The sequence below is a fragment of the Triturus cristatus genome, chromosome 6 (genome assembly GCF_964204655.1).
Source record: "Triturus cristatus chromosome 6, aTriCri1.1, whole genome shotgun sequence".
NCBI lineage: Eukaryota > Metazoa > Chordata > Amphibia > Caudata > Salamandridae > Triturus > Triturus cristatus.
Genome location: NC_140589.1, coordinates 1,103,045,322 through 1,103,069,609, shown reverse-complemented (window position 1 = coordinate 1,103,069,609; position 24,288 = coordinate 1,103,045,322).

Genomic DNA, 24,288 nt, shown 5'->3' with positions numbered 1-24,288 from the left:
TAGGCCAGAGTAAGAGTTAAGACCTTAGCTATTAGGCCAGAGTAAGAGTTAAGACGTTAACCATTAGGCCACAGTACGAGTCTTAAACCTTAGCTATTAGGCCAGAGTAAGAGTTAAGACATTAACCAGTAGGCCAGAGTAAGAGTTAAGAACTTAACCTGTATGCCATAGTACGAGTTTAATACCTTAGCTATTAGGCCAGAGTAAGAGTTAAGACCTTAGCTATTAGGCCAGAGTAAGAGTTAAGACCTTAACCATTAGGCCAAAGTACGAGTCTAAGACCTTAGCTATTAGGCCAGAGTAAGAGTTAAGACCTTAGCTATTAGGCCAGAGTAAAAGTTAAGACCTTAGCTATTAGGCCAGAGTAAGAGTTAAGACCTTAACCATTAGGCCAGAGTATGAGTCTAAGACCTTAGCTATTAGGCCAGAGTAAGAGTTAAGACCTTAACCAGTAGGCCAGAGTAAGAGTTAAGACCTTAACCATTAGTCCAGAGTACGAGTCTAAGACCTTAGCTATTAGGCCAGAGAAAGAGTTAAGACCTTAGCTATTGGGCCAGAGTAAGAGTGAAGACCTTAACCATTAGGCCAGAGTACGAGTCTAAGACCTTAGCTATTAGGCCAGAGTAAGAGTTAAGACCTTAACCATTAGGCCAGAGTACGAGTTTAAGACCTTAGCTATTAGGCCAGAGTAAGAATTAAGACCTTAGCTATTAGGCCTGAGTAAGAGTTAAAACCTTAGCTATTAGGCCAGAGTACACGTTAAGACCTTAACCAGTAGGCCAGAGTAAGAGTTAAGACCTAAACCTGTAGGCCATACTATGAGTCTAAGACCTTAGCTACTAGGCCAGAGTAAGAGTTAAGACCTTAGCTATTAGGCCAGAGTAAGAGCTAAGACCTTAACCAGTAGGCCAGAGTAAGAGTTAAGACCTTAACCTGTAGGCCATAGTACGAGTCTAAGACCTTAGCTATTAGGCCAGAGTAAGAGTTAAGACCTTAACCAGTAGGCCAGAGTAAGAGTTAAGACCTTAACCATTAGGCCAGAGTACGAGTCTAAGACCTAAGCTATTAGGCCAGAGTAAGAGTTAAGACCTTAGCTATTAGGCCAGAGTAAGAGTTAAGACCTTAACCAGTAGGCGAGAGTGAGAGTTAAGACCTTAACCTGTAGGCCATAGTATGAGTCTAAGACCTTAGCTATTAGGCCAGAGTAAGAGTTAATACCTTGGCTATTAGGCCAGAGTAAGAGTTAAGACCTTAACCAGTAGGCCAGAGTAAGAGTTAATACCTTAACCATTAGGCCAGAGTAAGAGTTAAGACCTTAACCATAAGGCCAGAGTATGAGTCTAAGACCTTAGCTATTAGGCCAGAGTAAGAGTTAAGACCTTAACCTGTAGGCCAGAGTACGAGTCTAAGACCTTAGCTGTTAGGCCAGAGTAAGAGTTAAGACCTTAACCAGTAGGCCAGAGTAAGAGTTAAGACCTTAACCTGTAGGCCATAGTACGAGTCTAAGACCTTAGCTATTAGGCCAGAGTCAGAGTTAAGACCTTGACCAGTAGGCCAGAGTAAGAGTTAAGACCTTAACCTGTAGGCCAGAGTAAGAGTTAAGACCTTAACCTGTAGGCCAGAGTACGAGTCTAAGACCTTAGCTATTAGGCCAGGGTAAGAGTTAAGACCTTATCCAGTAGGCCAGAGTAAGAGTTAAGACCTTAGCTATTAGGCCAGAGTAAGAGTTAAGACCTTAGCTATTAGGCCAGAGTAAGAGTTAAGACCTTAAGCAGTAGGCCAGAGTAAGAGTTAAGACCTTAACCTGTAGGCCATAGTACGAGTCTAAGACCTTAGCTATTAGGCCAGAGTAAAAGTTAAGACCTTAACCAGTAGGCCAGAGTAAGAGTTAAGAACTTAACCAGTAGGCCAGAGTAAGAGTTAAGAACTTAACCTGTAGGCCATAGTATTAGTCTAAGACCTTAGCTATTAGGCCAGAGTAAGTGTTAAGACCTTAGCTATTAGGCCAGAGTAAGAGTTAAGACCTTAACCATTAGGCCACAGAACGAGTCTAAGACCTTAGCTATTAGGCCAGAGTAAGAGTTAAGACCTTAACCATTAGGCCAGAGTACGAGTTTAAGACCTTAGCTATTAGGCCAGAGTAAGAATTAAGACCTTAGCTATTAGGCCTGAGTAAGAGTTAAAACCTTAGCTATTAGGCCAGAGTACAAGTTAAGACCTTAACCAGTAGGCCAGAGTAAGAGTTAAGACCTAAACCTGTAGGCCATACTATGAGTCTAAGACCTTAGCTACTAGGCCAGAGTAAGAGTTAAGACCTTAGCTATTAGGCCAGAGTAAGAGCTAAGACCTTAACCAGTAGGCCAGAGTAAGAGTTAAGACCTTAACCTGTAGGCCATAGTACGAGTCTAAGACCTTAGCTATTAGGCCAGAGTAAGAGTTAAGACCTTAACCAGTAGGCCAGAGTAAGAGTTAAGACCTTAACCATTAGGCCAGAGTACGAGTCTAAGACCTAAGCTATTAGGCCAGAGTAAGAGTTAAGACCTTAGCTATTAGGCCAGAGTAAGAGTTAAGACCTTAACCAGTAGGCGAGAGTGAGAGTTAAGACCTTAACCTGTAGGCCATAGTATGAGTCTAAGACCTTAGCTATTAGGCCAGAGTAAGAGTTAATACCTTGGCTATTAGGCCAGAGTAAGAGTTAAGACCTTAACCAGTAGGCCAGAGTAAGAGTTAATACCTTAACCATTAGGCCAGAGTAAGAGTTAAGACCTTAACCATAAGGCCAGAGTATGAGTCTAAGACCTTAGCTATTAGGCCAGAGTAAGAGTTAAGACCTTAACCTGTAGGCCAGAGTACGAGTCTAAGACCTTAGCTGTTAGGCCAGAGTAAGAGATAAGACCTTAACCAGTAGGCCAGAGTAAGAGTTAAGACCTTAACCTGTAGGCCAGAGTAAGAGTTAAGACCTTAACCTGTAGGCCAGAGTACGAGTCTAAGACCTTAATTATTAGGCCAGGGTAAGAGTTAAGACCTTATCCAGTAGGCCAGAGTAAGAGTTAAGACCTTAGCTATTAGGCCAGAGTAAGAGTTAAGACCTTAGCTATTAGGCCAGAGTAAGAGTTAAGACCTTAAGCAGTAGGCCAGAGTAAGAGTTAAGACCTTAACCTGTAGGCCATAGTACGAGTCTAAGACCTTAGCTATTAGGCCAGAGTAAAAGTTAAGACCTTAACCAGTAGGCCAGAGTAAGAGTTAAGAACTTAACCAGTAGGCCAGAGTAAGAGTTAAGAACTTAACCTGTAGGCCATAGTATTAGTCTAAGACCTTAGCTATTAGGCCAGAGTAAGTGTTAAGACCTTAGCTATTAGGCCAGAGTAAGAGTTAAGACCTTAACCATTAGGCCACAGAACGAGTCTAAGACCTTAGCTATTAGGCCAGAGTAAGAGTTAAGACATTAACCAGTAGGCCAGAGTAAGAGTTAAGAACTTAACCTGTAGGCCATAGTACGAGTTTAAGACCTTCTCTATTAGGCCAGAGTAAGAGTTAAGACCTTAGCTATTAGGCCAGAGTAAGAGTTAAGACCTTAACCATTAGGCCAAAGTACGAGTCTAAGACCTTAGCTATTAGGCCAGAGTAAGAGTTAAGACCTTAGCTATTAGGCCAGAGTAAAAGTTAAGACCTTAACCAGTAGGCCAGAGTAAGAGTTAAGACCTTAATCATTAGGCCAGAGTACGAGTCTAAGACCTTAGCTATTAGGCCAGAGTAAAAGTTAAGACCTTAACCAGTAGGCCAGTGTAAGAGTTAAGACCTTAACCATTAGGCCAGAGTACAAGTCTAAGACCTTAGCTATTAGGCCAGAGTAAGAGTTAAGACCTTAACCAGTAGGCAAGTGTAAGAGTTAAGACCTTAACCATTAGGCCAGAGTACGAGTCTAAGACCTTAGCTATTAGGCCAGAGTACGAGTCTAAGACCTTAGCCATTAGGCCAGAGTAAGAGTTAAGACCTTAGCTATTAGGCCAGAGTAAGAGTTAAGACCTTATCTATTAGGCCAGAGTACGAGTCTAAGACCTTAGCTATTAGGCCAGAGTAAGAGTTAAGACCTTAACCAGTAGGCCAGTGTAAGAGTTAAGACCTTAACCATTAGGCCAGAGTACGAGTCTAAGACCTTAGCTATTAGGCCATAGTACGAGTCTAAGACCTTAGCTATTAGGCCAGAGTAAGAGTTAAGACCTTAGCTATTAGGCCAGAGTAAGAGTTAAGACCTCAACCAGTAGGCCAGTGTAAGAGTTAAGACCTTAACCATTAGGCCAGAGTACGAGTCTAAGACCTTAGCTATTAGGCCAGAGTACGAGTCTTAGACCTTAGCTATTAGGCCAGAGTAAGTGTTAAGACCTTAACCATTAGGCCAGAGTACCAGTCTAAGACCTTAGCTATTAGGCCAGAGTAAGAGTTAAGACCTTAGCTATTAGGCCAGAGTAAGAGTTAAGTCCTTAACCATTAGGCCAGAGTACGAGTCTAAGACCTTAGCTATTAGGCCAGAGTAAGAGTTAAGACCTTAACCAGTAGGCCAGAGTAAGAGTTAAGAACTTAATCTGTAGGCCATAGTACGAGTCTAAGACCTTAGCTATTAGGCCAGAGTAAGAGTTAAGACCTTAGCTATTAGGCCAGAGTAAGAGTTAAGACCTTAACCATTAGGCCAAAGTACGAGTCTAAGACCTTAGCTATTAGGCCAGAGTAAGAGTTAAGACCTTAGCTATTAGGCCAGAGTAAAAGTTAAGACCTTAACCAGTAGGCCAGAGTAAGAGTTAAGACCTTAACCATTAGGCCAGAGTACGAGTCTAAGACCTTAGCTATTAGGCCAGAGTAAAAGTTAAGACCTTAACCAGTAGGCCAGTGTAAGAGTTAAGACCTTAACCATTAGGCCAGAATACGAGTCTAAGACCTTAGCTATTAGGCCAGAGTACGAGTCTAAGACCTTAGCTATTAGGCCAGAGTAAGAGTTAAGACCTTAGCTATTAGGCCAGAGTAAGAGTTAAGACCTTAGCTATTAGGCCAGAGTACAAGTCTAAGACCTTAGCTATTAGGCCATAGTACGAGTCGAAGACCTTAGCTATTAGGCCAGAGTAAGAGTTAAGACCTTAGCTATTAGGCCAGAGTACGAGTCTAAGACCTTAGCTATCAGGCCATAGTACGAGTCTTACACTATAGCTATTAGGCCAGAGTAAGAGTTAAGACCTTAACCATTAGGCCAGAATACGAGTCTAAGACCTTAGCTATTAGGCCAAAGTAAGAGTTAAGACCTTAACCATTAGGCCAGAGTAAGAGTTAAGACCTTAACCATTAGGCAAGAGTACGAGTCTAAGACCTTAGCTATTAGGCCAGAGTAAGAGTTAAGACCTTAGCTATTAGGCCAGAGTAAGAGTTAAGACCTTAACCAATAGGCCAGAGTAAGAGTTAAGACCTTCACCATTAGGCCAGAGTACGAGTCTAAGACCTTAGCTATTAGGCCAGAGTAAGAGTTAAGACCTTAGCTATTAGGCCAGAGTAAGAGTTAAGACCTTAACCGTTAGGCCAGAGTACGAGTCTAAGACCTTAGCTATTAGGCCAGAGTAAGAGTTAAGACCTTAACCAGTAGGCCAGAGTAAGAGTTAAGAACTTAACCTGTAGGCCATAGTACGAGTCTAAGACCTTAGCTATTAGGCCAGAGTAAGAGTTAAGACCTTAGCTATTAGGCCAGAGTAAGAGTTAAGACGTTAACCATTAGGCCACAGTACGAGTCTAAGACCTTAGCTATTAGGCCAGAGTAAGAGTTAAGACATTAACCAGTAGGCCAGAGTAAGAGTTAAGAACTTAACCTGTATGCCATAGTACGAGTTTAAGACCTTAGCTATTAGGCCAGAGTAAGAGTTAAGACCTTAGCTATTAGGCCAGAGTAAGAGTTAAGACCTTAACCATTAGGCCAAAGTACGAGTCTAAGACCTTAGCTATTAGGCCAGAGTAAGAGTTAAGACCTTAGCTATTAGGCCAGAGTAAAAGTTAAGACCTTAGCTATTAGGCCAGAGTAAGAGTTAAGACCTTAACCATTAGGCCAGAGTATGAGTCTAAGACCTTAGCTATTAGGCCAGAGTAAGAGTTAAGACCTTAACCATTAGGCCAGAGTACGAGTCTAAGACCTTAGCTATTAGGCCAGAGTAAGAATTAAGACCTTAGCTATTAGGCCAGAGTAAGAGTTAAGACCTTAACCATTAGTCCAGAGTACGAGTCTAAGACCTTAGCTATTAGGCCAGAGAAAGAGTTAAGACCTTAGCTATTGGGCCAGAGTAAGAGTGAAGACCTTAACCATTAGGCCAGAGTACGAGTCTAAGACCTTAGCTATTAGGCCAGAGTAAGAGTTAAGACCTTAACCATTAGGCCAGAGTACGAGTTTAAGACCTTAGCTATTAGGCCAGAGTAAGAATTAAGACCTTAGCTATTAGGCCTGAGTAAGAGTTAAAACCTTAGCTATTAGGCCAGAGTACGAGTTAAGACCTTAACCAGTAGGCCAGAGTAAGAGTTAAGACCTAAACCTGTAGGCCATACTATGAGTCTAAGACCTTAGCTACTAGGCCAGAGTAAGAGTTAAGACCTTAGCTATTAGGCCAGAGTAAGAGCTAAGACCTTAACCAGTAGGCCAGAGTAAGAGTTAAGACCTTAACCTGTAGGCCATAGTACGAGTCTAAGACCTTAGCTATTAGGCCAGAGTAAGAGTTAAGACCTTAACCAGTAGGCCAGAGTAAGAGTTAAGACCTTAACCATTAGGCCAGAGTACGAGTCTAAGACCTAAGCTATTAGGCCAGAGTAAGAGTTAAGACCTTAGCTATTAGGCCAGAGTAAGAGTTAAGACCTTAACCAGTAGGCGAGAGTGAGAGTTAAGACCTTAACCTGTAGGCCATAGTATGAGTCTAAGACCTTAGCTATTAGGCCAGAGTAAGAGTTAAGACCTTGGCTATTAGGCCAGAGTAAGAGTTAAGACCTTAACCTGTAGGCCAGAGTACGAGTCTAAGACCTTAGCTGTTAGGCCAGAGTAAGAGTTAAGACCTTAACCAGTAGGCCAGAGTAAGAGTTAAGACCTTAACCTGTAGGCCATAGTACGAGTCTAAGACCTTAGCTATTAGGCCAGAGTAAGAGTTAAGACCTTGACCAGTAGGCCAGCGTAAGAGTTAAGACCTTAACCTGTAGGCCAGAGTAAGAGTTAAGACCTTAACCTGTAGGCCAGAGTACGAGCCTAAGACCTTAGCTATTAGGCCAGGGTAAGAGTTAAGACCTTATCCAGTAGGCCAGAGTAAGAGTTAAGACCTTAGCTATTAGGCCAGAGTAAGAGTTAAGACCTTAGCTATTAGGCCAGAGTAAGAGTTAAGACCTTAAGCAGTAGGCCAGAGTAAGAGTTAAGACCTTAACCTGTAGGCCATAGTACGAGTCTAAGACCTTAGCTATTAGGCCAGAGTAAAAGTTAAGACCTTAACCAGTAGGCCAGAGTAAGAGTTAAGAACTTAACCAGTAGGCCAGAGTAAGAGTTAAGAACTTAACCTGTAGGCCATAGTATTAGTCTAAGACCTTAGCTATTAGGCCAGAGTAAGTGTTAAGACCTTAGCTATTAGGCCAGAGTAAGAGTTAAGACCTTAACCATTAGGCCACAGAACGAGTCTAAGACCTTAGCTATTAGGCCAGAGTAAGAGTTAAGACATTAACCAGTAGGCCAGAGTAAGAGTTAAGAACTTAACCTGTAGGCCATAGTACGAGTTTAAGACCTTCTCTATTAGGCCAGAGTAAGAGTTAAGACCTTAGCTATTAGGCCAGAGTAAGAGTTAAGACCTTAACCATTAGGCCAAAGTACGAGTCTAAGACCTTAGCTATTAGGCCAGAGTAAGAGTTAAGACCTTAGCTATTAGGCCAGAGTAAAAGTTAAGACCTTAACCAGTAGGCCAGAGTAAGAGTTAAGACCTTAACCATTAGGCCAGAGTACGAGTCTAAGACCTTAGCTATTAGGCCAGAGTAAAAGTTAAGACCTTAACCAGTAGGCCAGTGTAAGAGTTAAGACCTTAACCATTAGGCCAGAGTACAAGTCTAAGACCTTAGCTATTAGGCCAGAGTAAGAGTTAAGACCTTAACCAGTAGGCAAGTGTAAGAGTTAAGACCTTAACCATTAGGCCAGAGTACGAGTTTAAGACCTTAGCTATTAGGCCAGAGTACGAGTCTAAGACCTTAGCCATTAGGCCAGAGTAAGAGATAAGACCTTAGCTATTAGGCCAGAGTAAGAGTTAAGACCTTAGCTATTAAGCCAGAGTACGAGTCTAAGACCTTAGCTATTAGGCCAGAGTAAGAGTTAAGACCTTAACCAGTAGGCCAGTGTAAGAGTTAAGACCTTAACCATTAGGCCAGAGTACGAGTCTAAGACCTTAGCTATTAGGCCATAGTACGAGTCTAAGACCTTAGCTATTAGGCCAGAGTAAGAGTTAAGACCTAGGCTATTAGGCCAGAGTAAGAGTTAAGACCTTAGCTATTAGGCCAGAGTACGAGTCTAAGACCTTAGCTATGAGGCCAGAGTAAGAGTTAAGACCTTAGCTATTAGGCCAGAGTACGAGTCTAAGACCTTAGCTATTAGGCCAGAGTGAGAGTTAAGACCTTAGCTATTAGGCCAGAGTAAGAGTTAAGACCTTAGCTATTAGGCCAGAGTATGAGTCTAAGACCTTAGCTATTAGGCCAGAGTAAGAGTTAAGACCTTAACCACTAGGCCAGTGTAAGAGTTAAGACCTTAACCATTAGGCCAGAGTACGAGTCTAAGACCTTAGCTATTAGGCCAGAGTACGAGTCTAAGACCTTAGCTATTAGGCCAGAGTAAGAGTTAAGACCTTAACTATTAGGCCAGAGTAAGAGTTAAGACCTTAGCTATTAGGCCAGAGTACGAGTCTAAGACCTTAGCTATTAGGCCAGAGTACGAGTCTAAGACCTTAGCTATTAGGCCAGAATAAGAGTTAAGACCTTAGCTATTAGGCCAGAGTCAGAGTTAAGACCTTAGCTATTAGGCCAGAGTACCAGTCTGAGACCTTAGCTATCAGGCCATAGTACGAGTCTTACACCTTAGCTATTAGGCCAGAGTAAGAGTTAAGACCTTAACCAGTACGCCAGTGTAAAAGTTAAGACCTTAACCTGTAGGCCAGAGTAAGAGTTAAGACCTTAACCTGTAGGCCATAGTAGGAGACTTAGACCTTAGCTATTAGGCCAGAGTAAGAGTTAAGACCTTAACCAGTAGGCCAGAGTAAGAGTTAAGACCTTAACAATTAGGCCAGAGTACGAGTCTAAGACCTTAGCTATTAGGCCAGAGTACGAGTCTAAGACCTTAGCTATTAGGCCAGAGTAAGAGTTAAGACCGTAACCATTAAGCCAGAGTAAGAGTTAACACCGTAACCATTAAGCCAGAGTACGAGTCTAAGACCTTAGCTATTCAGCCAGAGTAAGAGTTAAGACCTTAGCTATTAGGCCAGAGTAAGAGCTAAGACCTTAACCATTACGCCAGAGTACGAGTCTAAGACCTTAGCTATTAGGCCAGAGTAAGTGTTAAGACCTGAGCTATTATGCCAGACTGAGAGTTAAGACCTTAATCAGTAGGCCAGAGTAAGAGTTAAGACCTTAACCAGTAGGCCAGAGTAAGAGTTAAGACCTTAACCATTAGGCCAGAGTACGAGTCTAAGACCTTAGCTATTTGGCCAGAGTAAGAGTTAAGACCTTAACCAGTAGGCCAGAGTAAGAGTTAAGACCTTAACCTGTAGGCCATAGTACAAGTCTAAGACCTTAGCTATTAGGCCAGAGTAAGAATTAAGACCTTAACCAGTCGGCCAGAGTAAGAGTTAAGACCTTAACCAGTAGGCCAGAGTACGAGTCTAACACCTTAGCTATTAGGCCAGAGTAAGAGTTAAGACCTTAACCAGTAGGCCAGAGAAAGAGTTAAGACCTTAACCATTAGACCAGAGTACGAGTCTAGGACCTTAGCTATTAGGCCAGAGTAAGAGTTAAGACCTTAACCAGTAGGCCAGAGTAAGAGTTAAGACCTTTACCAGTAGGCCAGAGTACGAGTCTAAGACCTTAGCTATTAGGCCAGAGTAATAGTTACGACCTTAACCATTAGGCCAGAGTATGAGTCTAAGACCTTAGCTATTAGGCCAGAGTAAGAGTTAAGACCTTAACCAGTAGGCCAGAGTAAGAGTTAAGACCTTAACCATTAGTCCAGAGTACAAGTCTAAGACCTTAGCTATTAGGCCAGAGAAAGAGTTAAGACCTTAGCTATTGGGCCAGAGTAAGAGTGAAGACCTTAACCATTAGGCCAGAGTACGAGTCTAAGACCTTAGCTATTAGGCCAGAGTAAGAGTGAAGACCTTAACCATTAGGCCAGAGTACGAGTCTAAGACCTTAGCTATTAGGCCAGAGTAAGAATTAAGACCTTAGCTATTAGGCCTGAGTAAGAGTTAAGACCTTAGCTATTAGGCCAGAGTACGAGTTAAGACCTTAACCAGTAGGCCAGAGTAAGAGTTAAGACCTTAACCTGTAGGCCAGAGTAGGAGTTAAGACCTAAACCTGTAGGCCATACTATGAGTCTAAGACCTTAGCTACTAGGGCAGAGTAAGAGTTAAGACCTTAGCTATTAGGCCAGAGTAAGAGTTAAGACCTTAACCAGTAGGCCAGAGTAAGAGTTAAGACCTTAACCTGTAGGCCATAGTACGAGTCTAAGACCTTAGCTATTAGGCCAGAGTAAGAGTTAAGACCTTAACCAGTAGGCCAGAGTAAGAGTTAAAACCTTAACCTGTAGGCCAGAGTACGAGTCTAAGACCTTAGCTATTAGGCCAGAGTAAGAGTTAAGACCTTAGCTATTAGGCCAGAGTAAGAGTTAAGACCTTAACCATTAGGCCAGAGTACGAGTCTAAGACCTAAGCTATTAGGCCAGAGTAAGAGTTAAGACCTTAGCTATTAGGCCAGAGTAAGAGTTAAGACCTTAATCAGTAGGCGAGAGTGAGAGTTAAGACCTTAACCTGTAGGCCATAGTATGAGTCTAAGACCTTAGCTATTAGGCCAGAGTAAGAGTTAAGACCTTGGCTATTAGGCCAGAGTAAGAGTTAAGACCTTAACCAGTAGGCCAGAGTAAGAGTTAATACCTTAACCATTAGGCCAGAGTAAGAGTTAAGACCTTAACCATAAGGCCAGAGTATGAGTCTAAGACCTTAGCTATTAGGCCAGACTAAGAGTTAAGACCATAGCTATTAGGCCAGAGTATGAGTCTAAGAGCTTAGCTATTAGGCCAGAGTAAGAGCTAAGACCTTAACCATTAGGCCAGAGTACGAGTCTAAGACCTTAGCTATTAGGCCAGAGTAAGAGTTAAGACCTTAGCTATTAGGCCAGAGTAAGAGTTAAGACTTTAACCATTAAGCCAGAGTAAGAATAAAGACCTTAAACATTAGTCCAGAGAAAGAGTCTAAGACCTTAACCATTAGGCCGGAGTAAGAGCTAAGACCTTAACCATTAGGCCAGAGTAAGAGTCTAAGACCTTAACCATTAGGCCAGAGTAAGAGTTAAGACCTTAACCATTAGGCCAGAGTAAGAGTCTGGCCAGAGTAAGAGTTAAGACCTTTACCATTAGGCCAGATTAAGAGTCTATGGGCCATATGTAGGTAAATTATTTTTACCGATTCTTAAATACCGTATTTTACCGAATCGGTATTTAAGAATCGGTAAGTTATATGTAGGTCAACAATCGGTAAACATTACCGAATCTGTAAAATTCGGTAAACATGAATCGGAATTTACCGATTCGGTAAATATCGAAGCGGTATTTCCCGATTCGGTAAATACCGGCGTGGTATATTCCGATTCGGTAAATACCGATTCGGTAAATACCGAATCGGCAGTTCAAAAACACATGACTGCAAGCAGCCAATCCTGTGCAACCTCAACCCCACCCAACCAGGGAGTGGCCACACCCAGGCAGGTGCACACAATTAGCAGACTCTGGAGAGGCTGGGAGTGCTGAGGAGAGGAAGAGAGCAACTGCCAGATTCAGACCTGGAGACTGCAAGAATGGCCAGCCAGGACACAGAGAGGGAAGGAGGGGAGAGGAAGCGAAAGCTCAAATTCAGCCCAAAGGAGCTGCAAGTTCTGGTGGAGGAGGTCGTGAAGCAGCACCAGAAACTATTTGGAAAACTGTCACAGCAAGTGCCTGAGTCAGAAAAAAGAAAGATCTGGCTTGGAATCCAGGCACAGGTGAATGCCGTGGGAGTGACCCCCCGGGACATCGATGTCCTGAAGAAGCGGTGGTATGACATCCGCATCATCACAAAGAGGAAGGTGGCAGATTTAAAAAAAGAGGCCAGCCAGACAGGAGGTGGACGCAACAGAGCACCAGCCCTGACAGAACTGGAGAAGCTAGTGGAGACAACGATTGAGCCAGAAAGCATCGTGGGGATTGGGGACGCTGACAGCTCCGCCAGAGGCACCTCCAAACAAGGTAAGACGCTTGCACAGCAATGTGCCCCCCCTACCCCTATCCCAACTCCCAAAATGTGCCATGAGAATCCCACTCCAGTACAGGTATTAGTGCATGCCTGCAATGCATCATGGGAGATGTAGTCCCTGAAAGGCCAAACATGAGACGAGGACATTGAGATACTGTTTAGAAATTGTATTGTCATGTCATTCTAGAAAAAGCTTCAGGTACATTTAGCTGCTGTCGCTTTTCTGTCCACAGGCACTACTGCGCACAGAACTGGCCATGAGAAGGGAGAGAGGGCACACCACACACCCAGCACAGAGAAGGCCACCACCAGTTCCGCCCAGGGAACGGCACCACAGGCAGTTACACCACCCCAGCCAGCATCGCCGCTCCTGCCAGCATCCCCAGTCCTGCAGGTTTCACCACCATCTTCACCTCCTGCATTACACAGGTTGAGGAGGCGTCCTGCAGCCAGGTTGGATGTGACCGACTCATCATCCGAGGAGTCGAGGGGCCCGGAAACGTCCACTGTACCCCAGAATGTAACCCATGCCAGTGTGCCTTCCGAGTCTGAGGGAGAACACACAGTTGGCAGACGGCGCCGCAGGGCTCGGCCGCAGAGTCCACCTCCCCTTGGGCAGGGCCATGGAGTGTTCTCAGGTCTTGAGGGCACCATGGTGAAGATACAACGCGTCCAGGCAAGGGCAATGGTGTCCGTACAGCGACAGATGCGTGGCCTCAACAACACCTTTGGTAACATTGAAAAGGGCATCACCACCATGGCAGGGGGCATTGCTGATATGGCAGCGGGCATGCGGGACATGTCCCAATCCATCATGCAGCTGTGCTCGAAGTTCGATGAGGACAGGGCCACACGGCGCAGGGGACATCAGAGGAAGGATCAGACCTCGAGGGCAGTGAACCGGCTGGCGACTGCCACATCGCTGATCTGCAGGCGCTCTGTGGCGATGAAGGAGGGCCTTGCACAGTGCAGCACAGATGTGTCCAGGGGGATGGTTAGGGTCACAAGTGCACTAGAAGTGCTGCTCACCAGCCAGTCTGCAGCAGCTGGCGCTTTGGATGCTGGCGACACAGAAGACACGACCAGCAGGAGCAGCATAACCCCCCCTGTCCCAGACACTCGTCGGAGCAACAGGCGTCAACGTGGTGCCACTGGTACCCCAGCCAGTGAGGACGCCCCCTCAATTCCATCCCGCACTGCTGCGCATGGGCGCAAACATTAATGCGTCATGAGAAACAATGACACATTTGGGTGAAGTAACCCTTAACTCAAAAAATTTTACTTTTTCATTGTTGTGGGAATACAATTTCCTTTGTGTTGTGGCGTAGTGCTGCCTGATTAAACTACGTTATGGCATCCAACTACAGGCTGTGTCCCCTTACTCATTCAGAAATAGTTGCATGTGATCTCTGCCCGTCTCACTCTTCCATCTGTTGCTGTTTGTACTCCTGCTGCGTTGGCCTCTGCATGTGCAGACTCATCATCAGTGTCCTCAGTATATGTAATTTCGACCTCTGTGCCTCTCTTTGTGGCAAGGTTGTGCAGCATTGCACAAGTGGCAATAATCTTGCAGCAGAGGATGGGTGTGTACTGGCGTGCACCTCCACTCTTATGGAGGCAGCGAAACCTGCTCTTCAGTAGTCCAAACGTGCGCTCCACCACATTGCGAGTAGATTTGTGTGCCACATTATATCGTCTCTCACTCTGGGTTGATGGGTGTAGGTAGGGAGTGAGGATGAATGACCGCACGGCATATGCACTGTCCCCTAGGTGAGTAAAAGGGAGACATCAGTCACATGCCTCAATACACTATGATTTGCACTGAGTACTATGTAGCGTCACTGTTACTTAGCTAACAGATATCCTTCTCCAAATTCTCCCGCAAGCAGTCGTGTGTAGATCCCACTGTTCTGGAAGATGTAGAAGTCATGGGTGCTCCCAGGGAATTTGGCAACGATATCAGTGATGATGTTCCCTGCATCGCAGATTACCTGCACATTGATGGAGTGGGTGGACTTTCTGTTTCTGTAGATGTGCTCAGTGGCAGCTGGTGGGCAGATTGGGATGTGTGTGCCATCTATACAGCCAATGACATGGGGGAACTGTGCCATGTGATAAAAGTCAGTTTTAGTTTTCTGCAGTTCAGCCTGTGTGTTTGGAAAGCTGATGTAGTGGTGCATTCTCTGCATCATGGCATCCAGGAACTTCCTGAAGAAACGGGACAGGCAACTCTGGGATACACCGCCCACCGCAGCTATCACCCCCTGGTAACTGCCAGATGCAAGTAGGTGTAGGCTGCAGAGCACCTGCACATGTGGTGGTATGGCATGCGCCCTTCTTGTTGGCTGGTCCAGGAGTGGGTGCAGGTCCCTTATCAGGTCCATGATGGTTTGGGGGTGTAGCCTGTACCTTTCATGTATCTCTGCGTCAGTCAGTTGGAAGAGTGTGATGCGCTGTCTGTAGATGCGTTCCTCCCGTCTCCATATCCTCAGTCCTGCAGCCTGTAGACGTAGCCGCCTTGCAATGACATACAGAGCGGCCATGTTGTCCATGCTGTTGCATTTTGGGATTGCTTAAATGCACTGTTGAAAATTACCACCTGCTTTCTATCAGTGTTAATTACCGACTCTTATTTACCGATTTTGAAGGATTTCTTAATTACCGAATTTACATACATATCATTTTTCCGTATTACCACTTCATATTTACCACTTCATATTTACCGATTCGGAAAATATGTATTCGGTAAATTTGAAGCGGTATTTTTGCAGTCGGTAAATTTGAATCGGTATTTACCGATTCATATTTACCGAATATGGGTTTTTGGCCTCCTACATCTCAACTATCTAAATACCGGTCGGTAACGGGTTTTTTACCGAATTTCGGCCGTTACCTACCGGTATTTGGCTACCTACATGAGGCCATAAGACCTTAACCATTAGGCCAGAGTAAGAGTTAAGACCTTAACCATTAGGCCAGAGTAAGAGTCTAAGACCTTAACCATTATGTCAGAGTAAGAGTCTAAGACCTTAGCTATTAGGCCAGACTAAGAGTAAAGACCTTAACCATCAGGCCAGAGTACGAGTCTAAGACCTTAGCTATTAGGCCAGAGTAAGAGTTAAGACCTTAACCATTAGGCCAGAGTACGAGTCTAACACCTTAGCTATTAGGCCAGAGTAAGAGTTAAGACCTTAACCATTAGGCCAGAGTATGAGTCTAAGACCTTAGCTATTAGGCCAGAGTAAGAGTTAAGACCTTAACCAGTAGGCCAGAGTAAGAGTTAAGACCTTAACCTGTAGGCCATAGTACGAGTCTAAGACCTTAGCTATTAGGCCAGAGTAAGAGTTAAGACCTTAGCTATTAGGCCTGAGTAAGAGTTAAGACCTTAACCATTAGGCCAGAGTACGAGTCTAAGACCTTAGCTATTAGGCCACAGTAAGAGTTAAGGCCTTAACCATTAGGCCAGAGTAAGAGTTAAGACCTTAACCATTAGGCCAGAGTACGAGTCCAAGACCTTAGCTATTAGGCCAGAGTAAGAGTTAAGACCTTAGCTATTAGGCCAGAGTAAGAGTTAAGACCTTAACCAGTAGGCCATAGTACGAGTCTAAGACCTTAGCTATTAGGCCAGAGTAAGAGTTAAGACCTTAACCAGTAGTCCAGAGTAAGAGTTAAGAACTTAACCTTTAGGCCATAGTACGAGTCTAAGACCTTAGCTATTAGGCCAGAGTAAGAGTTAAGACCTTAGCAATTAGGCCAGAGTAAGAGTTAAGACCTTAACCATTAGGCCAAAGTACGAGTCTAAGACCTTAGCTATTAGGCCAGAGTAAGAGTTAGGACCTTAGCTATTAGGCCAGAGTAAAAGTTAAGACCTCAACCAGTAGGCCAGAGTAAGAGTTAAGACCTTAACCATTAGGCCAGAGTACGAGTCTAAGACCTTAGCTATTAGGCCAGAGTAAGAGTTAAGACCTTAACCAGTAGGCCAGTGTAAGAGTTAAGACCTTAACCATTAGGCCAGAGTACGAGTCTAAGACCTTAGCTATTAGGCCAGAGTACGAGTCTGAAACCTTAGCTATTAGGCCAGAGTAAGAGTTAAGACCTTAGCTATTAGGCCAGAGTAAGAGTTAAGACCTTAGCTATTAGGCCAGAGTACGAGTCTAAGACCTTAGCTATCAGGCCAGAGTACGAGTCTAAGACCTTAGCTATTAGGCCAGAGTAAGAGTTAAGACCTTAGCTATTAGGCCAGAGTAAGAGTTAAGACCTTAACCATTAGGCAAGAGTACGAGTCTAAGACCTTAGCTATTAGGCCAGAGTAAGAGTTAAGACCTTAGCTATTAGGCCAGAGTAAGAGTTAAGACCTTAACCATTAGGCAAGAGTACGAGTCTAAGACCTTAGCTATTAGGCCAGAGTAAGAGTTAAGACCTTAGCTATTAGGCCAGAGTAAGAGTTAAGACCTTAACCAGTAGGCCAGAGAAAGAGTTAAGACCTTCACCATTAGGCCAGAGTACGAGTCTAAGACCTTAGCTATTAGGCCAGAGTAAGAGTTAAGACCTTAACCAGTAGGCCAGAGTAAGAGTTAAGACCTTAACCATTTGGCCAGAGTACCAGTCTAAGACCTTAGCTATTAGGCCAGAGTAAGAGTTAAGACCTTAGCTATTAGGCCAGAGTAAGAGTTAAGACCTTAACCATTAGGCAAGAGTACGAGTCTAAGACCTTAGCTATTAGGCCAGAGTAAGAGTTAAGACCTTAACCAGTAGGCCAGAGTAAGAGTTAAGAACTTAACCTGTAGGCCATAGTACGAGTCTAAGACCTTAGCTATTAGGCCAGAGTAAGAATTAAGACCTTAGCTATTAGGCCAGAGTAAGAGTTAAGACCTTAGCTATTAGGCCATAGTAAAAGTTAAGACCTTAACCAGTAGGCCAGAGTAAGAGTTAAGACCTTAACCATTAGGCCAGAGTACGAGTCTAAGACCTTAGCTATTAGGCCAGAGTAAGAGTTAAGACCTTAGCTATTAGGCCAGAGTAAGAGTTAAGACCTTAGCTATTAGGCCAGAGTACGAGTCTAAGACCTTAGCTATTAGGCCAGAGTACGAGTCTAAGACCTTAGCTATTAGGCTAGAGTAAGAGTTAAGACCTTAGCTATTAGGCCAGAGTAAGAGTTAAGACCTTAGCTATTAGGCCAGAGTACGTGTCTAAGACCTTAGCTATTAGGCCAGAGTAAGAGTTAAGACCTTAACCAGTAGGCCAGTGTAAGAGTTAAGACCTTAACCATTAGGCCAGAGTACGAGTCTAAGACCTTAGCTATTAGGCCAGAGTACGAGTCTAAGACCTTAGCTATTAGGCCAGAGTAAGAGTTAAGACCTTAACCAGTAGGCCAGTGTAAGAGTTAAGACCTTAACCATTAGGCCAGAGTACGAGTCTAAGACCTTAGCTATTAGGCCAGAGTACGAGTCTAAGACCTTAGCTATTAGGCCAGAGTAAGAGTTAAGACCTTAGCTATTAGGCCAGAGTAAGAGTTAAGACCTTAGCTATTATGCCAGAGTACGAGTCTAAGACCTTAGCTATTAGGCCAGAGTACGAGTCTAAGACCTTAGCTATTAGGCTAGAGTAAGAGTTAAGACCTTAGCTATTAGGCCAGAGTAAGAGTTAAGACCTTAGCTATTAGGCCAGAGTACAAGTCTAAGACCTTAGCTATTAGGCCAGAGTAAGAGTTAAGACCTTAACCAGTAGGCCAGTGTAAGAGTTAAGACCTTAACCATTAGGCCAGAGTACGAGTCTAAGACCTTAGCTATTAGGCCAGAGTACGAGTCTAAGACCTTAGCTATTAGGCCAGAGTAAGTGTTAAGACCTTAACCATTAGGCCAGAGTACCAGTCTAAGACCTTAGCTATTAGGCCAGAGTAAGAGTTAAGACCTTAACCAGTAGGCCAGAGTAAGAGTTAAGAACTTAATCTGTAGGCCATAGTACGAGTCTAAGACCTTAGCTATTAGGCCAGAGTAAGAGTTAAGACCTTAGCTATTAGGCCAGAGTAAGAGTTAAGACCTTAACCATTAGGCCAAAGTACGAGTCTAAGACCTTAGCTATTAGGCCAGAGTAAGAGTTAAGACCTTAGCTATTAGGCCAGAGTAAAAGTTAAGACCTTAACCAGTAGGCCAGAGTGAGAGTTAAGACCTTAACCATTAGGCCAGAGTAGGAGTCTAAAACCTTAGCTATTAGGCCAGAGTAAGAGTTAAGACCTTAACCAGTAGCCCAGTGTAAGAGTTAAGACCTTAACCATTAGGCCAGAATACGAGTCTAAGACCTTAGCTATTAGGCCAGAGTACGAGTCTAAGACCTTAGCTATTAGGCCAGAGTAAGAGTTAAGACCTTAGCTATTAGGCCATAGTAAGAGTTAAGACCTTAGCTATTAGGCCAGAGTACGAGTCTAAGACCTTAGCTATTAGGCCATAGTACGAGTCTAAGACCTTAGCTATTAGGCCAGAGTAAGAGTTAAGACCTTAGCTATTAGGCCAGAGTACGAGTCTAAGACCTTAGCTATCAGGCCATAGTACGAGTCTTACATTATAGCTATTAGGCCAGAGTAAGAGTTAAGACCTTAACCATTAGGCCAGAATACGAGTCTAAGACCTTAGCTATTAGGCCAAAGTAAGAGTTAAGACCTTAACCATTAGGCCAGAGTAAGAGTTAAGACCTTAACCATTAGGCAAGAGTACGAGTCTAAGACCTTAGCTATTAGGCCAGAGTAAGAGTTAAGACCTTAACCAACAGGCCAGAGTAAGAGTTAAGACCTTCACCATTAGGCCAGAGTACGAGTCTAAGACCTTAGCTATTAGGCCAGAGTAAGAGTTAAGACCTTAGCTATTAGGCCAGAGTAAGAGTTAAGACCTTAACCATTAGGCCAGAGTACGAGTCTAAGACCTTAGCTATTAGGCCAGAGTAAGAGTTAAGACCTTAACCAGTAGGCCAGAGTAAGAGTTAAGAACTTAACCTGTAGGCCATAGTACGAGTCTAAGACCTTAGCTATTAGGCCAGAGTAAGAGTTAAGACCTTAGCTATTAGGCCAGAGTAAGAGTTAAGACGTTAACCATTAGGCCACAGTACGAGTCTAAGACCTTAGCTATTAGGCCAGAGTAAGAGTTAAGACATTAACCAGTAGGCCAGAGTAAGAGTTAAGAACTTAACCTGTATGCCATAGTACGAGTTTAAGACCTTAGCTATTAGGCCAGAGTAAGAGTTAAGACCTTAGCTATTAGGCCAGAGTAAGAGTTAAGACCTTAACCATTAGGCCAAAGTACGAGTCTAAGACCTTAGCTATTAGGCCAGAGTAAGAGTTAAGACCTTAGCTATTAGGCCAGAGTAAAAGTTAAGACCTTAGCTATTAGGCCAGAGTAAGAGTTAAGACCTTAACCATTAGGCCAGAGTATGAGTCTAAGACCTTAGCTATTAGGCCAGAGTAAGAGTTAAGACCTTAACCAGTAGGCCAGAGTAAGAGTTAAGACCTTAACCTGTAGGCCATAGTACGAGTCTAAGACCTTAGCTATTAGGCCAGAGTAAGAGTTAAGACCTTAGCTATTAGGCCTGAGTAAGAGTTAAGACCTTAACCATTAGGCCAGAGTACGAGTCTAAGACCTTAGCTATTAGGCCACAGTAAGAGTTAAGGCCTTAACCATTAGGCCAGAGTAAGAGTTAAGACCTTAACCATTAGGCCAGAGTACGAGTCCAAGACCTTAGCTATTAGGCCAGAGTAAGAGTTAAGACCTTAGCTATTAGGCCAGAGTAAGAGTTAAGACCTTAACCAGTAGGCCATAGTACGAGTCTAAGACCTTAGCTATTAGGCCAGAGTAAGAGTTAAGACCTTAACCAGTAGTCCAGAGTAAGAGTTAAGAACTTAACCTTTAGGCCATAGTACGAGTCTAAGACCTTAGCTATTAGGCCAGAGTAAGAGTTAAGACCTTAGCAATTAGGCCAGAGTAAGAGTTAAGACCTTAACCATTAGGCCAAAGTACGAGTCTAAGACCTTAGCTATTAGGCCAGAGTAAGAGTTAGGACCTTAGCTATTAGGCCAGAGTAAAAGTTAAGACCTCAACCAGTAGGCCAGAGTAAGAGTTAAGACCTTAACCATTAGGCCAGAGTACGAGTCTAAGACCTTAGCTATTAGGCCAGAGTAAGAGTTAAGACCTTAACCAGTAGGCCAGTGTAAGAGTTAAGACCTTAACCATTAGGCCAGAGTACGAGTCTAAGACCTTAGCTATTAGGCCAGAGTACGAGTCTGAAACCTTAGCTATTAGGCCAGAGTAAGAGTTAAGACCTTAGCTATTAGGCCAGAGTAAGAGTTAAGACCTTAGCTATTAGGCCAGAGTACGAGTCTAAGACCTTAGCTATCAGGCCAAAGTACGAGTCTAAGACCTTAGCTATTAGGCCAGAGTAAGAGTTAAGACCTTAGCTATTAGGCCAGAGTAAGAGTTAAGACCTTAACCATTAGGCCAGAATATGAGTCTAAGACCTTAGCTATTAGGCCAGAGTAAGAGTTAAGACCTTAACCATTAGGCCAGAGTAAGAGTTAAGACCTTAACCATTAGGCAAGAGTACGAGTCTAAGACCTTAGCTATTAGGCCAGAGTAAGAGTTAAGACCTTAGCTATTAGGCCAGAGTAAGAGTTAAGACCTTAACCAGTAGGCCAGAGAAAGAGTTAAGACCTTCACCATTAGGCCAGAGTACGAGTCTAAGACCTTAGCTATTAGGCCAGAGTAAGAGTTAAGACCTTAACCAGTAGGCCAGAGTAAGAGTTAAGACCTTAACCATTTGGCCAGAGTACCAGTCTAAGACCTTAGCTATTAGGCCAGAGTAAGAGTTAAGACCTTAGCTATTAGGCCAGAGTAAGAGTTAAGACCTTAACCATTAGGCAAGAGTACGAGTCTAAGACCTTAGCTATTAGGCCAGAGTAAGAGTTAAGACCTTAACCAGTAGGCCAGAGTAAGAGTTAAGAACTTAACCTGTAGGCCATAGTACGAGTCTAAGACCTTAGCTATTAGGCCAGAGTAAGAATTAAGACCTTAGCTATTAGGCCAGAGTAAGAGTTAAGACCTTAGCTATTAGGCCATAGTAAAAGTTAAGACCTTAACCAGTAGGCCAGAGTAAGAGTTAAGACCTTAACCATTAGGCCAGAGTACGAGTCTAAGACCTTAGCTATTAGGCCAGAGTAAGAGTTAAGACCTTAGCTATTAGGCCAGAGTAAGAGTTAAGACCTTAGCTATTAGGCCAGAGTACGAGTCTAAGACCTTAGCTATTAGGCCAGAGTACGAGTCTAAGACCTTAGCTATTAGGCTAGAGTAAGAGTTAAGACCTTAGCTATTAGGCCAGAGTAAGAGTTAAGACCTTAGCTATTAGGCCAGAGTACGTGTCTAAGACCTTAGCTATTAGGCCAGAGTAAGAGTTAAGACCTTAACCAGTAGGCCAGTGTAAGAGTTAAGACCTTAACCATTAGGCCAGAGTACGAGTCTAAGACCTTAGCTATTAGGCCAGAGTACGAGTCTAAGACCTTAGCTATTAGGCCAGAGTAAGAGTTAAGACCTTAACCAGTAGGCCAGTGTAAGAGTTAAGACCTTAACCATTAGGCCAGAGTACGAGTCTAAGACCTTAGCTATTAGGCCAGAGTACGAGTCTAAGACCTTAGCTATTAGGCCAGAGTAAGAGTTAAGACCTTAGCTATTAGGCCAGAGTAAGAGTTAAGACCTTAGCTATTATGCCAGAGTACGAGTCTAAGACCTTAGCTATTAGGCCAGAGTACGAGTCTAAGACCTTAGCTATTAGGCTAGAGTAAGAGTTAAGACCTTAGCTATTAGGCCAGAGTAAGAGTTAAGACCTTAGCTATTAGGCCAGAGTACGAGTCTAAGACCTTAGCTATTAGGCCAGAGTAAGAGTTAAGACCTTAACCAGTAGGCCAGTGTAAGAGTTAAGACCTTAACCATTAGGCCAGAGTACGAGTCTAAGACCTTAGCTATTAGGCCAGAGTACGAGTCTAAGACCTTAGCTATTAGGCCAGAGTAAGTGTTAAGACCTTAACCATTAGGCCAGAGTACCAGTCTAAGACCTTAGCTATTAGGCCAGAGTAAGAGTTAAGACCTTAACCAGTAGGCCAGAGTAAGAGTTAAGAACTTAATCTGTAGGCCATAGTACGAGTCTAAGACCTTAGCTATTAGGCCAGAGTAAGAGTTAAGACCTTAGCTATTAGGCCAGAGTAAGAGTTAAGACCTTAACCATTAGGCCAAAGTACGAGTCTAAGACCTTAGCTATTAGGCCAGAGTAAGAGTTAAGACCTTAGCTATTAGGCCAGAGTAAAAGTTAAGACCTTAACCAGTAGGCCAGAGTGAGAGTTAAGACCTTAACCATTAGGCCAGAGTACGAGTCTAAAACCTTAGCTATTAGGCCAGAGTAAGAGTTAAGACCTTAACCAGTAGCCCAGTGTAAGAGTTAAGACCTTAACCATTAGGCCAGAATACGAGTCTAAGACCTTAGCTATTAGGCCAGAGTACGAGTCTAAGACCTTAGCTATTAGGCCAGAGTAAGAGTTAAGACCTTAGCTATTAGGCCATAGTAAGAGTTAAGACCTTAGCTATTAGGCCAGAGTACGAGTCTAAGACCTTAGCTATTAGGCCATAGTACGAGTCTAAGACCTTAGCTATTAGGCCAGAGTAAGAGTTAAGACCTTAGCTATTAGGCCAGAGTACGAGTCTAAGACCTTAGCTATCAGGCCATAGTACGAGTCTTACATTATAGCTATTAGGCCAGAGTAAGAGTTAAGACCTTAACCATTAGGCCAGAATACGAGTCTAAGACCTTAGCTATTAGGCCAAAGTAAGAGTTAAGACCTTAACCATTAGGCCAGAGTAAGAGTTAAGACCTTAACCATTAGGCAAGAGTACGAGTCTAAGACCTTAGCTATTAGGCCAGAGTAAGAGTTAAGACCTTAACCAACAGGCCAGAGTAAGAGTTAAGACCTTCACCATTAGGCCAGAGTACGAGTCTAAGACCTTAGCTATTAGGCCAGAGTAAGAGTTAAGACCTTAGCTATTAGGCCAGAGTAAGAGTTAAGACCTTAACCATTAGGCCAGAGTACGAGTCTAAGACCTTAGCTATTAGGCCAGAGTAAGAGTTAAGACCTTAACCAGTAGGCCAGAGTAAGAGTTAAGAACTTAACCTGTAGGCCATAGTACGAGTCTAAGACCTTAGCTATTAGGCCAGAGTAAGAGTTAAGACCTTAGCTATTAGGCCAGAGTAAGAGTTAAGACGTTAACCATTAGGCCACAGTACGAGTCTAAGACCTTAGCTATTAGGCCAGAGTAAGAGTTAAGACATTAACCAGTAGGCCAGAGTAAGAGTTAAGAACTTAACCTGTATGCCATAGTACGAGTTTAAGACCTTAGCTATTAGGCCAGAGTAAGAGTTAAGACCTTAGCTATTAGGCCAGAGTAAGAGTTAAGACCTTAACCATTAGGCCAAAGTACGAGTCTAAGACCTTAGCTATTAGGCCAGAGTAAGAGTTAAGACCTTAGCTATTAGGCCAGAGTAAAAGTTAAGACCTTAGCTATTAGGCCAGAGTAAGAGTTAAGACCTTAACCATTAGGCCAGAGTATGAGTCTAAGACCTTAGCTATTAGGCCAGAGTAAGAGTTAAGACCTTAACCAGTAGGCCAGAGTAAGAGTTAAGACCTTAACCTGTAGGCCATAGTACGAGTCTAAGACCTTAGCTATTAGGCCAGAGTAAG